The sequence below is a fragment of the Lynx canadensis genome, chromosome F1, assembly GCF_007474595.2.
Source record: "Lynx canadensis isolate LIC74 chromosome F1, mLynCan4.pri.v2, whole genome shotgun sequence".
NCBI lineage: Eukaryota > Metazoa > Chordata > Mammalia > Carnivora > Felidae > Lynx > Lynx canadensis.
Genome location: NC_044319.2, coordinates 35,384,075 through 35,399,756, shown reverse-complemented (window position 1 = coordinate 35,399,756; position 15,682 = coordinate 35,384,075).

Genomic DNA, 15,682 nt, shown 5'->3' with positions numbered 1-15,682 from the left:
AATTAGAGGTGGCAGCTTGTTTGGCTCATGCATTCACCCTTCCAGGTTTGGAAGACAGTTTGGGGAGTAGGAGCTGTGTCCCCGAGAGCAATAGGAGAGGACAAAAAATAATACCGTGGGATGTCTGGCGTGTGGCTGGGACAAGGTGGTCTCGTGCACGTGTGTGTGCCAGATTCTGTGTGCACGGAGATGTGTGCTGCTACCCCGGGACTTGGTTAGAAGCTTCACATCTTCACCAACACCTATCGCCTCTCATATAAGTTAGAATACATCTACAAGGGAAAGGGCATCCCCTTAGCTGTGGCATGCTTAAGTAGCGCACAACCCGAAACACTGTGCATGGCGGCCCTGCTTATCCCCGGAACTGAATGGTGGAAAGAGAGGGTTAATACTTGGCCAGATTTTCCATTCCCAGCTCCTTCCGGAGCATCGTGGTTGATCACATAGACTTTGGAGTCAGACTCCTTCCAAGTTAATATACCAGCCCTACTTTTTACTAGGAAAGCGATATGGGTGAGATTACTTATCCGTTTTAGCCCCTGTTTTCCTAATCTGAGAACAGGAGCTAATAGCACCTCCCTCATAAATTATTTGGTGGATTAAGTGTGACAATCCATGTAATTTAACGTTCCTGGCATGTAGTAAAATATCGGTAAATGTTAGCTGATAATATTAATAGCTTAGCTTACAGCGACAGAGAGCAGGTGTCTTTTGATAATCAAACCCTTGAAAAAAGTCCTTTTTGGAGGTTTTCATCTATTCAGAGGCCTACCACTTTCTTTCTTTATTCTTTCTTTTTTTCTTTTCTCTTTTTGGCCATTTGATCATTTTGGCATTTGAAAGATTAAAAATAAGTCAATTTTTCTCAGGACATGTTTGAATCGATTTTGTATTTTTAAATAAATGTCGGGGCACCTGGGTGGCTCAGTCAGTTGAGTGTCTGACTTCAGCTCAGGTCATGATCTCGTGGCCTGTGGGTTTGAGCTCCGCCTTGGGCTCTGTGCTGACAGCTCGGGGCCTGGAGCCTGCTTCGGATTCTGTGTCTCCCTCCCTCTTTGCCTCTCCCCAGCTTGTGCTCTCTCTCTCTCTCTCTCTCTCTCTCAATAAATAAATAAACTTTAAAAAATTATTTAAAAAATCAATAAATGTTAGTCAAATCATATTGTTTTATAAACAATGCAGTCATTTTACATCCTTAAGGATACCTTTTTCTAGTTTGTCTCCTTTTGAACACTTTGGAGACTTTTTGATTACTGAAGACATAAGCCATAATCAAGTTCAATTGGTTGTAAAGCACTAGGCCACTTTCCAGAGCACTGACCGAGAGCCAAGATGGCCCCCTGTCTGAAGGAGTATGGAAGAGAAAACTTTGCACTGGCTACTCTTAAGAATGTAAATGAATTCTTTTGCCTGACAGAAAGCCAAAGGAAGTCTCTTTACATAGGTTTCTGACACTGTGACCTTCTGATTCCCAGTCCCAGACTCCAGAAAAAAAAAACTAAGTGAGACCAAACGTCAGATCTGGGAAGAGTTTTACCCATTCCCTGCCTTCCAATTCCCCAATCCCAGTTTTCGTAAAGGATTTTATTTGCTAAACAGACACACCGGATTAAAAATCAGAAAACAGAAAGCTAACCAAGGCAGGGAAAGCCAGTTGGGCTGTACCACAATCTGTATTCTCTTCCCTCTCCAAAACATGTTGTCTAATGAGTAAAGTAAGAGTGATATATAGAGACGCTGTAGGCGTGCACACAGCTGGTAGACAAAGCTTATTCCTCCTTATACATGACTGCAAAGCTTTCTGCTTGCTCTACCTACGTATGCAAGCTTTTTCTGTCCTAGTTGTTTGCGAAATAGACACAGCCCTTCTCCCCCTCCCCGACTCAAGCTCTGGTCACAATACTGGATGCTGAAGAAAATGTTGTTAAAAACACTTGGATTATTATTTTTTTTTATGAAATTTATTGACAAATTGGTTTCCATACAACACCCAGTGCTCATCCCAAAAGGTGCCCTCCTCAATACCCATCACCCACCCTCCCCTCCCTCCCACCCCCCATCAACCCTCAGTTTGTTCTCAGTTTTTAACAGTCTCTTATGCTTTGGCTCTCTCCCACTCTAACCTCTTTTTTTTTTTTTTCCTTCCCCTCCCCCATGGGTTCCTGTTAAGTTTCTCAGGATCCACATAAGAGTGAAACCATATGGTATCTGTCTTTCTCTGTATGGCTTATTTCACTTAGCATTACACTCTCCAGTTCCATCCACGTTGCTACAAAGGGCCATATTTCATTTTTTCTCATTGCCACATAGTATTCCATTGTGTATATAAACCACAATTTCTTTATCCATTCATCAGTGGATGGACATTTAGGCTCTTTCCATAATTTGGCTATTGTTGAGAGTGCTGCTATGAACATTGGGGTACAAGTGCCCCTATGCATCAGTACTCCTGTATCCCTTGGATAAATTCCTAGCAGTGCTATTGCTGGGTCATAGGGTAGGTCTATTTTTAATTTTCTGAGGAACCTCCACACTGCTTTCCAGAGCGGCTGCACCAATTTGCATTCCCACCAACAGTGCAAGAGGGTTCCCGTTTCTCCACATCCTCTCCAGCATCTATAGTCTCCTGATTTGTTCATTTTGGCCACTCTGACTGGCGTGAGGTGATACCTGAGTGTGGTTTTGATTTGTATTTCCCTGATAAGGAGCGACGTTGAACATCTTTTCATGTGCCTGTTGGCCATCTGGATGTCTTCTTTAGAGAAGTGTCTATTCATGTTTTCTGCCCATTTCTTCACTGGGTTATTTGTTTTTCGGGTGTGGAGTTTGGTGAGCTCTTTATAGATTTTAGATACTAGCCCTTTGTCCGATATGTCATTTGCAAATATCTTTTCCCATTCCGTTGGTTGCCTTTTAGTTTTGTTGGTTGTTTCCTTTGCTGTGCAGAAGCTTTTTATCTTCATAAGGTCCCAGTAATTCACTTTTGCTTTTAATTCCCTTGCCTTTGGGGATGTGTCGAGTAAAAGATTGCTACGGCTGAGGTCAGAGAGATCTTTTCCTGCTTTCTCCTCTAAGGTTTTGATGGTTTCCTGTCTCACATTTAGGTCCTTTATCCATTTTGAGTTTATTTTTGTAAATGGTGTGAGAAAGTGGTCTAGTTTCAACCTTCTGCATGTTGCTGTCCAGTTCTCCCAGCACCATTTGTTAAAGAGGCTGTCTTTTTTCCATTGGATGTTCTTTCCTGCTTTGTCAAAGATGAGTTGGCCATACGTTTGTGGGTCTAGTTCTGGGGTTTCTATTCTATTCCATTGGTCTGTGTGTCTGTTTTTGTGCCAATACCATGTTGTCTTGATGATGACAGCTTTGTAGTAGAGGCTAAAGTCTGGGATTGTGATGCCTCCTGCTTTGGTCTTCTTCTTCAAAATTCCTTTGGCTATTCGGGGCCTTTTGTGGTTCCATATGAATTTTAGGATTGCTTGTTCTAATTTCGAGAAGAATGCTGGTGCAATTTTGATTGGGATTGCATTGAATGTGTAGATAGCTTTGGGTAGTATTGACATTTTGACAATATTTATTTTTCCAATCCATGAGCAGGGAATGTCTTTCCATTTCTTTAAGTCTTCTTCAATTACCTTCATAAGCTTTCTGTAGTTTTCAGCATACAGATCCTTTACATCTTTGGTTAGATTTATTCCTAGGTATTTTATGCTTCTTGGTGCAATTGTGAATGGGATCATTTTCTTTATTTGTCTTTCTGTTGCTTCATTGTTAGTGTATAAGAATGCAACTGATTTCTGGACATTGATTTTGTATCCTGCAACTTTGCTGAATTCATGTATCAGTTCTAGCAGACTTTTGGTGGAGTCTATCGGATTTTCCATGTATAATATCATGTCATCTGCAAAAAGCGAAAGCTTGACTTCATCTTTGCCAATTTTGATGCCTTTGATTTCCTTTTGTTGTCTGATTGCTGATGCTAGAACTTCCAGCACTATGTTAAACAACAGCGGTGAGAGTGGGCATCCCTGTCGTGTTCCTGATCTCAGGGAAAAAGCTCTCAGTTTTTCCCCGTTGAGGATGATGTTAGCTGTGGGCTTTTCATAAATGGCTTTGATGATCTTTAAGTATGTTCCTTCTATCCCGACTTTCTCAAGGGTTTTTATTAAGAAAGGGTGCTGGATTTTGTCAAAGGCCTTTTCTGCATCGATTGACAGGATCATATGGTTCTTCTCTTTTTTTTTGTTAATGTGATGTATCACGTTGATTGATTTGCGAATGTTGAACCAGCCCTGCATCCCAGGGATGAATCCCACTTGATCATGGTGAATAATTATTTTTATATGCTGTTGAATTCGATTTGCTAGTATCTTATTGAGAATTTTTGCATCCATATTCATCAGGGATATTGGCCTGTAGTTCTCTTTTTTTACTGGGTCTCTGTCTGGTTTAGGAATCAAAGTAATACTGGCTTCATAGAATGAGTCTGGAAGTTTTCCTTCCCTTTCTATTTCTTGGAATAGCTTGAGAAGGATAGGTATTATCTCTGCTTTAAACGTCTGGTAGAACTCCCCTGGGAAGCCATCTGGTCCTGGACTCTTATTTGTTGGGAGATTTTTGATAACCGATTCAATTTCTTCGCTGGTTATGGGTCTGTTCAAGCTTTCTATTTCCTCCTGATTGAGTTTTGGAAGAGTGTGGAAAAACACTTGGATTATTAGCACAACCAGAAGTCCTTGATCACTTACTTAGAAATTCGTAAAGGAAGGTGAACTATGAGACTCGCCACTCCTCCAAAGGATAAGAGAAGAAAGTATTTGTGTAACACCAGCAATCATTTTATAACGACATTTAGGAGGCTTTTACGACCTCCACCATCATTTGGCAGCTAGCAAAGATGGCAATCCAGCCACATTCACAGCCCTCCGAATACGGAAGACATCCCAAAGGCAGTCTGGGGGGTGCTGAGATGCTTTAAGTTCATGGACAGACCACTAGGAAAAGCACAGAGGAAAGAATCCCAGGAGATCATTTCACAGTTCACAGGAGTATAGCCGAAGACCTTAACAGGAGCTCACATCAGGCTGTTGGCATAGATCGCTGCAGAAAATCATGAGCAACAGCCTTTAGCACAATCTTTCTGGAGTGATGCGTTTGGGGATCGAAACAAATATATTTCTTACTGATTGGGATTATTTCATTACGATGCTACTTGGAATAGACATTGTCCTGGGATAATGAATCATGAGCCCTTGCAAGATGGAAGGGGCTTCAAATAATTACCTTGCCACCAAGGAGGCAGTTGGTCTCCTCAAGGAATGGTGTTATATGGGGGGTGGGAGGGTGCTGCTCTATTGCTGGTGGGTTGGATGGTCATTGGCAACAGAGCTAAACTCAGCCTCGGTTCATAGGAGCCTCTGCAGTTTGTGGGAGCCAGGGCATAGCCCCATCCCTCTAACTGTGGCTACGTCCCTCCTGTGTCCCTGGTACCAGCACCATGGTGGCCAGTGCCTGGAGTTGGCTGATGTCAGATGGCCAAGTCATTCTGTCTGCTTGGTAATTCAGGGTCTCTTCCATGGTGGGCACTCTCTGGTGGGCATTAGCATATGATGCAAAGAGCTTTGCACTTCATGCCGCTCCCATACCCATCCACGTGCCTCCAACCAATCTTTCAATCTGTCTATCCAGGCCTCTGTCTATGGCCTAACATCAGGCCATTTTTCCTTCCATACAAAGTAAAACGTCAGGTACACTGCCCAAAGTTCTGCCTATCGGAAGGACTTTTTCTTGCCAAGTGGTTTTCAAAGCCACTCCTTGTAACATACGTACTGTTCACTTTCCCCTTGAACCCACGTATTGAACCAGCTCATCCATAAATGAAGCTTGGGTTTTTGCCTTCCTCTGCCATGCAGTTCATCAGGTCTGCTCCTACATGGCCCTTCATGAATTGGTGGGGGTGTGGGGGTGTGGGGGACACTGGTGCAACAGTGGCAGCTGAAGTGAGGCCGGGCTGCGCACTTATGCAGCTGGCTGGTGTCCTCAAGCCTTTAGTGAGTCACCGCTCCCAGTTATGATGAATTGCTGCTGGCCTACTGACCTCATGACTTCATGGATGTAATAGCTCTCAGCTCATGATGGGCAGCTCCAGATGCACACTCATCTGGGGTCCTGGGTTCATGTACTACATCTTTACCAGGGCCCAGTATCATGCCAAGAGTTGTTTTTCCAAAGACACATTGATCTCCCTTGCAGACTGCACGGCTTTGCAAAAGAAGCCCAGGGGACTATGTGACCAAGTTGTGATCCCTCCACTGGGACTGGCCATAAGCCCCACACAGCATCTTTCCCCAACGCCTGTACCTCTGATATTAAAAAGCAGGGTTGCTTCCACATCAGCCTGGACGTGCTATGGAGCCCTTCTCTGCTCCGGGCCCCACTCAAAGGGAGAAGCTGTGAAATCCTCATGTAAAATAGAGCCAGGAATTCTTGAAGGGGGCACTTTCACGCATGTACCATATTGCAGCCTGCTTCACCAGTAGAGAGAAGAAAGGGAAAATTACTTGGACAAGGGAGGGCATTTTTTCTCATAGGAATTTATCTCCTATTTTGAAGAAAAAGAAGGAAGATCCCTCCCTGCCCCCAGCAACAATGTGCTGACCACCCCGTATAGCAATGAGAACCCGCCAAAACCTCCAACACTGGCTCTTCTCCAATGAACTTTTGTTTAAAATAACCCTCCCCAGTTTCCTCCTGAAACCTAATAAAAGCTGACCTTCCCTTTGTCTCTTTCAATTTGCCTGTGGTTCACCATAGTTTGCTTGTCCTGAATTGCAATTTCTCTCCTATTCCTAAATAAACTCATTGGGCTGGTAAAATAACCTGCCATTTTGTTTTTAAGGTTGACAAAACATTTTATGCCACTTAGTGCGAGGGCTAGAGCGGTACTTCCGGGTGTGCTATGTGCCATCTCCAGAACCAAAGATGCCCATCAGGTATGTGCTTCCTTCACTGTGGCAGGAAGTGCAAGCTGTAATATCTTGTCTTTTACTTGGGATGAGATTTTCTGAGGGGACCGTGATCGTTGCACAATATTATTGCTGTGACAGTCCCCAAATCTTCATAAGCTTATGTCCCATTCTCTGAGGCATCTGTGTCTTACCAACGCCTCCAACATGCTAGCCACTTCCTGCTCACATGGCCTGATTAGCACAATATCATCAATAAATAATGGATCGATGTGACATGCTTCAGGATGCCCAGATGGTCCAGATCCCTGTGGACTATGTTATGACAGAGGACAGGGGAGTTAACACAGCCTGGGGACAAAATTGTAAATTTGCATGCTATTTACCCATGTAAATGCAGATGGTCTCTCTTGCTCTGCAAAGTGAGCAGCAAAGGACGCATTCACCACCTCAAGGCTCCATACTATGGGCCTGAGGCCATGTCAATTCTGTTGTGAGAGATAAATAGACACCGAGGCTGGAATTGGGGCCAAAATTTGATTGGGTGTGCAGTAGATTATAGTCACCCTTCAGGGTCCACTAGGTTTCTGCAGAGGCCAGCTATTGAACTGAGTAAGACACCATGGGAAGCTTTAAATCTTTCTTTCTTTCTTTTTTTAATGTGTATTTATTTTTGAGACAGAGAGAGACAGAGCATGAACGGGGGAGGGTCAGAGAGAGGGAGACACAGAATCCGAAACAGGCCCCGGGCTCTGAGCTGTCAGCACAGAGCCCGACGAGGGGCTCGAACTCACGGACCGCGAGATCATGACCTGAGCCGAAGTCAGCCGCTTAACCGACTGAGCCACCCAGGCGCCCCACGGAAGCTTTAAATCTTTAAGTGTGGTATTAATATCAACACCTGCCCCCATGTGCTATCGTCTTGTATTTATCATCTTGGCAGGGAGTGGGACGATTTCAGAGTCTTCTGCTTGACCTTCCCCAGTATGACAGTTCTTTCTGCATAAGCTGAAGATCCAGTTGATGAGGGAACTTAAGACGAAGCTAACACCACCTCCAGGTGGGATACTGCCTGTCCAAGAACAAAGGAAAGGACCGAAAACAGACAGTCAACTATTGGAGGTCACAGTCCTGCAGGAAGTAAGTCTCCATCAGTATAGAAATATCTTAGTAAATTACAAGAAAAAGGTAATCTTATCAATAGCCTAATCTCTAGGAACTCCCTACTGTCTTAATGTTCATGCTTTAGTAGAGGGAAAAACAACCTTAGCTTGGCAATAGCTAGGCCTCCAGGAATCTGTGAGTCCCCTTTAGCATTTGATAATCCCTTTAAGCAACTTCCTCTTGACTTTACCTCCCCCAAACACATCTTCAAGAATTTTTTCTTGGTCGTCAGCTCCGAACCCCACCACCACCCCAAAACGTCATCACAGGGATCCAAGTAACAAGCATGCCAACCCCAATTATCCATTCAGGGGCTGGAGAAATTACCACTTGGCCAGGACCTAACTTACTTACTTACTTTATTACCAATATAGTCCTCCACACCTTTGAGAGTCCCTTTTCCCTGGTATACATTCCCCAAATAAATGACTGCAGGTTTCTTTGGAAAGGACTGATGGAATCATTCCTGACCATGATTGCTATGATGTTGCAGGGTTTTGTCTCCGGGGAATCTGGCTGAGTCTGAGTCTGAAAACTGGCTCAGGTCCAGAAAATGGGCGAGAGATCATGACATGCTTTTTGGGCCACCGCCTTTAGTCTCCTTGTCATCCATCCTTCACTTCTTCTAATCGTACAAGCTGAGAAACAGCTTTGTTGGCTGAGTGTCTATTTTGCCTCAAAGAACACTGTGTTCTTTTAATCATCCCCATCACTCTCTGTGGGTCAGGCCCCTGTGGCTGCCACTCCAACCCTATATTCATCATAATAACTGCATCCATCCGGCCTTTTTGGTTCTGGACCCATCATCACCGTTGGTATCACCAGGCCAAATTTCCTGCCTACTTCTCCTGTCTTCATCCCTGGCTTCTAGAAAGCTCTTGATTGGGCTTTTTGGTGATGCTGGTGTTCTTCTCACTAGCTCATCGCTTTTAGATTTGCGAATGATGTATTGCCCAGGGCTTCCCAAGGAACAGGATCATCTGTCACGGTAGACAGCCTACAGAATCAGCCTTACAGTGTATCCACTCTAGCATACTGGCTTTTCTGAGCCTCTTCATTTCTTCTTCCACCACCTGCTAGGGCAGTTCTGACATTTCAGCTTTATCTAGCATGGGGCATCACTTTTTCCATACTGCTAGCAGCCATTTGAACAGCATAGTCATATACCTCCCAGAGGCCCTGCCAGGCGTTAAACCTTGTATCTCTGGATTTGCTCCCAAATCAATATAATCTTCCCTATCCTATCTTGTGTTTCAGCCCTTGCGATACAGCATTTTCAAAATCCGGTACCATATGAACTCCTCTGACTCTTGCTCGTACCTGCTGACCAGGACTTGCGGCTCCTTTGCGGTCTATTCCCTGTCTAAGGGTCTAACATGGAGTCACTGTTGAAGTGTGCTCAGCCCCACTTCAACAATCCAACACTTAATACCTAACGATCATAGTTTCAGGTTCTCCCGGGAATTCAACCTTTAATCAGTCAATCTAGAATTACCCGGTCGGCACTCATGAGGTAACCTGCCTGATAGACCCCTGCCTTCCCCCAAGGAAAGGTGGCCTTGCCTGACACAGTGCACTCTTTGCTAGAATAACTTCATTGCCCTGCCTCTTGCTTGTAAAGTCTTCCATTTTGCATAGCTCCTCAGAGCGCCTTTCTCTCTGCTAGGATGGTATGCTGCCTGGTTCATGGATCATTCAAAAAAGCCAATTAGATCTTTCAATTTACTCAGTTGCATTTTGTTTTTCAATGCCCTTCTTCCATTACCAGGTCCAGAACATCCCGGCTGGGTTATGTTGTGACTTAACCCTAGCCATAAGGCTAGTGACTGGGAGAGGGGATGGTGGAGAGAGTCTTTGAAATGTCTTCAACCAAGGTGGAGTGGGAGTAGAGACAAGAGTGCTGGCTCTTAATAAGGAGGTGGGGGGAAGGGCTAACTCTTCAGACTCTGGGGGTTTAGAAGAATCTGGGAGCTATACATTTGGGGGAATCATCCACCCAGATGTCCCATCCCAAGTTCCGGGAGCCCCATCTCCTCCAAAAATGTCTCCATTCTCCTTGGATTTAAGCCTCTTTAATGTGTATAAAATAGAAAGGTCAAGTTCAGCTTTCCTTTACAGAGAGATTGTTATGGGACCTGCCCAACCTGCCTGAAATCCTAAGGACCTGATCACAAAGGGGCTCTCAAGGGCGACTTATACTGAAACAAGCAGATGTATTTAGCCTCCAGGCTTATTACAGTGGGGTAAGCTCCATAATGATGAGGGATCTCATTCCTATTTAAATTCTGAATAAAGCCTGTTTGTTCACACTATCACCTTTTAAGCTCTACAGTGAAAAAAAATAACTTAATTTGAGAAGGCAAATTATCTTCAGAGATCACTAACCTTAATCTTTCATTCATGTGGGGTTTTTAAAAAAATGACTTCTCCACAAAGATACCTAAAGAGATGAAGCCTCATTTCGCATTTCAAAAGGGACGATAGAATCCCCAACATTCCTGTGGTTATCTCCTTCTTAACTGTTCAACTTATGCAGCTGAGGTTTACCTTGAAGGAGAGAAGGAAATAGCATCCTGTAGCCCACCTACTTTAGCATGGGAGCTTTTCTCTCTGAGAGCTAGGCCCATCTGGACCCCCCCCCCTTCCTCTTTGGAGCACCCAAAGAGTGCTTACTGAGCACCCAGTGACTATCCGGCACAATGCTGGGTACATTAGGCAGAAGGTGGTAAGGCACAGACACAAGATACTGTCCTCAAGGAATGTACTATCTAATTACGGACGGAACGTGAAAGCTCAAATATCAATACAAACATACATTCCAAAAATAATTCTCTCAAAAAAGTGGGGGAATTAGGAAAGGATCTCATAGAATCATAAATTACCATAGAACTATGAAGTGTAAGGGAAAGTGACCTAACTCAAATCTCTACCTGACGCACAACATCTTCAAAGACATTTTTAAAAGGGAGGCATACCACCTCAGTTTGATTTCCTCCGGTGACAGGTTGCTCACACAAAGCCAATTCCATTTTCAAACACTTCAAATTGTTAGGAAATTCTAGCTGAGAAAAATCTAATTACTTGTAACACCTACCTACTGGTATTGCTTGTATATTCTAGAAGGAAAAATATAGGATTTGATCAACTCCTTTTCTCATTAGCCTTTGAATTAGCCCACTAAAGTCTTCTGTTTGCTCATCTAGATAGTCCCCATTCCTTTGGGTCAAAATCGTACCATATTACTGATGCGAACATTGACCCTTTATTGAATGTCTGTGTCTGCCGGCCCCCTTGCCTGCCATGATCGCCTTTAAGCATTATAATGGCTCCTCAACTCAGTATTACTACTTCCACTGTATAAATAAGAACCTTGGAGCCTCAAGGAAGTGCAAACCCTCCCCTCCTAAGTCTCTCCCTTCTAGGTGAATTGGTTTGTCAGAATATCTTGTAAAGCAGTTGTTGTTATGCAGCGAACTCATAAGAAAAAAAATGAAAGCATTTTAGGAAATTGTGACAATTACCAAAGATGATAAGGTTGTGATGGCGGTGATGAGTAGCCCCGGTCAGGCTGATGTCCAGGGGTACAGGGGTAGGTGGGCAGAGGGAGGCACGAAAAGAGACAGAGAGATTACTTTAATGCGTCCCCAAGTATTTATCAATAATAAATACATCAGACACAATGCTAGGTGTTGAAATGGAAGGTGAACCGAACAGGTATGTGCCTCTCTTCAGGGAGCCTCCAGTCCAGTGGGGGAGAAGGACATTAACCTGATCAGCATCAAAACAAGGACAGGATTATAAACGTTGATAACTATTCAGAAGGAAAAGAACAGGGCTCTGTGAAAGTGGTCCAGGACAGGTCTGGATAGTGTGCCAGCTGGTTGGTTGGCTGCTGTGCTGGGTGAGAAGCCCATCTCCTTGTTCAGAGTGATAGGTTTCAGGTTCAAGTTCAGTCACCTGCTGGTCCCTGCTCCTGCCAACTGGACTGAGTGAGAACCCAAGCTGGAGTGCCGGGTGGTGCCCGTCATGAAGTGCCCTCTGGTGTTGAGGAAAGGAAGGGAATGCCTGCAAGGAAGAGAGTTGGGTAAAGAAGGGAGGATGTTAAGTGGGGACTTGTTTTGGAGGTGGGTGGCCCAGTCCTTTACCTGGGCCAAGGAGAAGCCCCCAGGGATCTGCTGACAGCTTGGAGAAAAGGTTAAAGGGAGCACCCCTTGGTGTCCAGAGTGCATACCTGCGTGCCAGCCAGTAACACAGATAATGAGCCAGAACTGTTCCACTGCTCTGTGTGTTTTACTCATTTACTCTTCACAAAAGCCATATGAGAAGATACCAGTAGGACCCTATTTCACAGGTCTGGAAATGAAGCACAGAGGCTAACTCGACTAAGGTCACATGGCTTATAGAACAGAATCCACAGTCCATGTTATCATCCAAGGGGCCCCAGCGGATCTCTCGATCCCAATGGAGGTTCTGGATGTTTCAAATGTGCTTGGCTGAGCTGCTCTTTGCAACATTTGCCTGAGGGCTGATAAAGCAGCCCAAACGCTATTTCTCACTCAAGTGACATCCCGTGCGGGTTGACAGGGGGCTCTCCCCCCAGGACAACCCCCTCTCAGGAACCGAATTCCCTCCATCTTGCAACACTGCCCTCTTAGCACTTGGTCTTCCACGTTTGTTGAGTCAGGGAAGTGAGGGATGGACAAAGCATACTGGCCTTTAATTTTGTCATCCCAAGAGTGCCACACTACATGTACTTGGCTTGACCTACTCGTGTGGCCTCCGCCTAACTGCAAAGGAGATTGAGGAAAATGTAGAGATGTGGACAATCGGCAGAGCACTGTCCCTGCCATGACGTGGGACTGATCCTTCTCTTGGACCAGCCTGTTCTCAGCTTTCATGCTCTGCTTGTGCCTCAGGAGTTAGGGGCTTCCTTCTACGTCATGGTTCCACTGGCAGCAGGGAGAGAGGGGGAAAGTTGGGAAGGCAGTTACTCCACAGCCCAGGGAGAAGTTGCCCCCCATTTAAGAATGGGGAGGAAAAAATAATTTTTTATGTTTCGCATGTATGGGGGGGCGGGGTGGGCAGTGAACCAGAAGAGCCGTAGAAACTTGAGCCCCTGAAAATTCAGTCTGGAAACCTCCCCACCCAGGAATGTGTTGTCCACTCTCCTTAAGGAATATGGCCCCCAGGACTTCTGCCTTATGGTATTCACGCCTTTCCCTCGAGTGCGGGGTGAGATGTGACTTATTTTAACCCATAGAACACAGCAAAGTGATGAGAGGTCACTTCTGTGGTGAAGATGCATAAGATTGTACCACCCACCTTGCAAGGAGACTCTCCCTTGCTGGCTCTGCTGAGCTCGGCGGCCATGTTGGGAGCTGCTCTGTGGAGAAGGCCATGTGGCAGGGAACAGAGGGCAGCCTTTGGCCTACAGCCAGCAAGAAACTGAGGCTCTCAGTCCAGCAACCCACAAGGACCTGAATTCTGCCAATAATCATGTGAAGTCGAAAGTGGATGCCTCCCCAGTTGAGCTCTCAGTAAGACCAACACCTTGACTGCAGCCTTGCAGAGAACTCAGCCAAGCCACGCTGGGACTCTGAGCTCAAAGAAACCATGAGATAATAAATTTGTGTCATTTCGGGCTACTGAGCGTATGGCAGTATTGCTATGCAGCCGTAGATACTACTTTGGGATCAGCAAAAGCGTGAGAGGGGAGAGCATCAGTTTCCTAGGGCTCCTGTTAATAAAGTACCACAGACTGGGTGGCTAGAAACAACAGAAATATATTCTCTCACAGTTCTGGAGGCTAGAAGTCCAAGATCAAGGTGTTGGTGGGCTATGATCCCTCCAAAGCCTGTAAGAGAGAATTCTCCCTTACCTTTCTCAGCTTCTGGTATTCCCAGGAATTCCTTGACCCGTGGCAGCCCGTCTCCAATCTATACCCCTTCCTTTTTTCGCCAGCCCTGTTGGACGGAGGACCCATCCTACTTATATGGCTTCATCTTAACGAATTGCATCTTTAATGTACCCTATTTTCAAATAAGGCCATTCTGAATTACTGGGAGTTAGGGCTTCAACCTATCTTTTTCAACCCAATAACAGGAAGCAAAAAGAAAAGGGTTGACAATCAGTGTATCATCTGGAAAACAAACATCTTCATGAGCCTATTGAATATATCAAAGGGTCTACACCTTTAGCACAAGGACTAGCGGCTTTCTAGATGAGGATCTCAGAAACTGCTGGGGGAGAGGACCCTCCCCTGGGTATCACACAGGAAATGCTTGAACCAAGGTCTAATTCCACCTGCTGGAAGCATCCCAGCCCTGAGGACAGCTTCTCCCATGGCTGCCAGGCACAGTTGCACGGCCTGCCTCGTGGCAAGGGATGGACAAGATGACCACCTTACAAACCCTTGCATTACAAGAGGCTCCAATTCCATGGTCTGGTGTTGTATCTCTAGCCTGTCCTGGGTTGAGGCAAGGGCCACTTTCTCTGCCGCAGATACGAGAACTGCCCACAAGCTACCGTACTTTTTCAACCATGGGCCGATGCTGCCACCTTGTGGCCGAAGGACTCTATGTCTAGGGTGGCCAGGTAAATTATTGCTCACACAAGGACACTTCTGAAAGTGAAAGTTATTGTGTTGGGACAGCGGTGTACATGGGGACTGTCCCAGGCAAATCAGGACATATGGAATGTGAAAGAAGAAGGGGACATGTGGGGCTCTCTAGAAGCAGAAAGAAAAGAGATCTCCTTCTACGTTGCCTATGGACACAACGTGCCCCAAACACATTTAAAGTTCTGTCCTAAGTTTAAAGGTTATATTTTAAATCAGTAAAGAAACAAAAGCGCAGAAAGGGCCTCCTGTCTGTGTGTGTGTGTGTGTGTGTGTGTGTCGGTGTGTGTGTGGTGACCATAGTTTCAAAACATCTGTATTACTCAGAAATATAAAAGTAAAATTTCTGTTTTACAATTGCATTCTGTTCTGGATGCCAACTTGTATTGAGAGCAGGGACGAGGTGACACTGGCAACATGCTGTAACCTGATGACTAATGGTAACTTAACCTGTCTCATTTTCAGACCTGTGGGTAAAGCAGTCAAGTTAAAGCTCAGACTCCTAACAGCTTGGAAGGATCATCCCTTCCCGGGATGCGTTCTGGGTGCAGTGAGATTGCTCCGATATCTCCTGGGCCCCAACAGCTTCTGCTAAGACAGCCTTATCCTGCCTGATGGTGAAGGCATGACTGGCTTGATCTGGACCGTGGGCATCAGAGTGACATCTGCCACCCACACCCTGGCCCTTGCCATTGCCTCTGGTGATACGAGGCCCACACTCGAGTTTCCTCATTTAGAGCCCAGGTCTCTTCTGGTCTGTCAGCTCTCCCATTCTTCACGAGCGCCAGAAAACTGGAGGCTGTGTTCTCTCCGATAAGCTGTGGAGCGGGGGGGGCCTTGGCACCTGACCCAGGCATTGCGATAGACCCCGTCTTGGATCACATCAGGCTGGCATCTCATCGGCAAACCCTTTCTCTGCCAGGCCTGTAGTTTCCCCAAG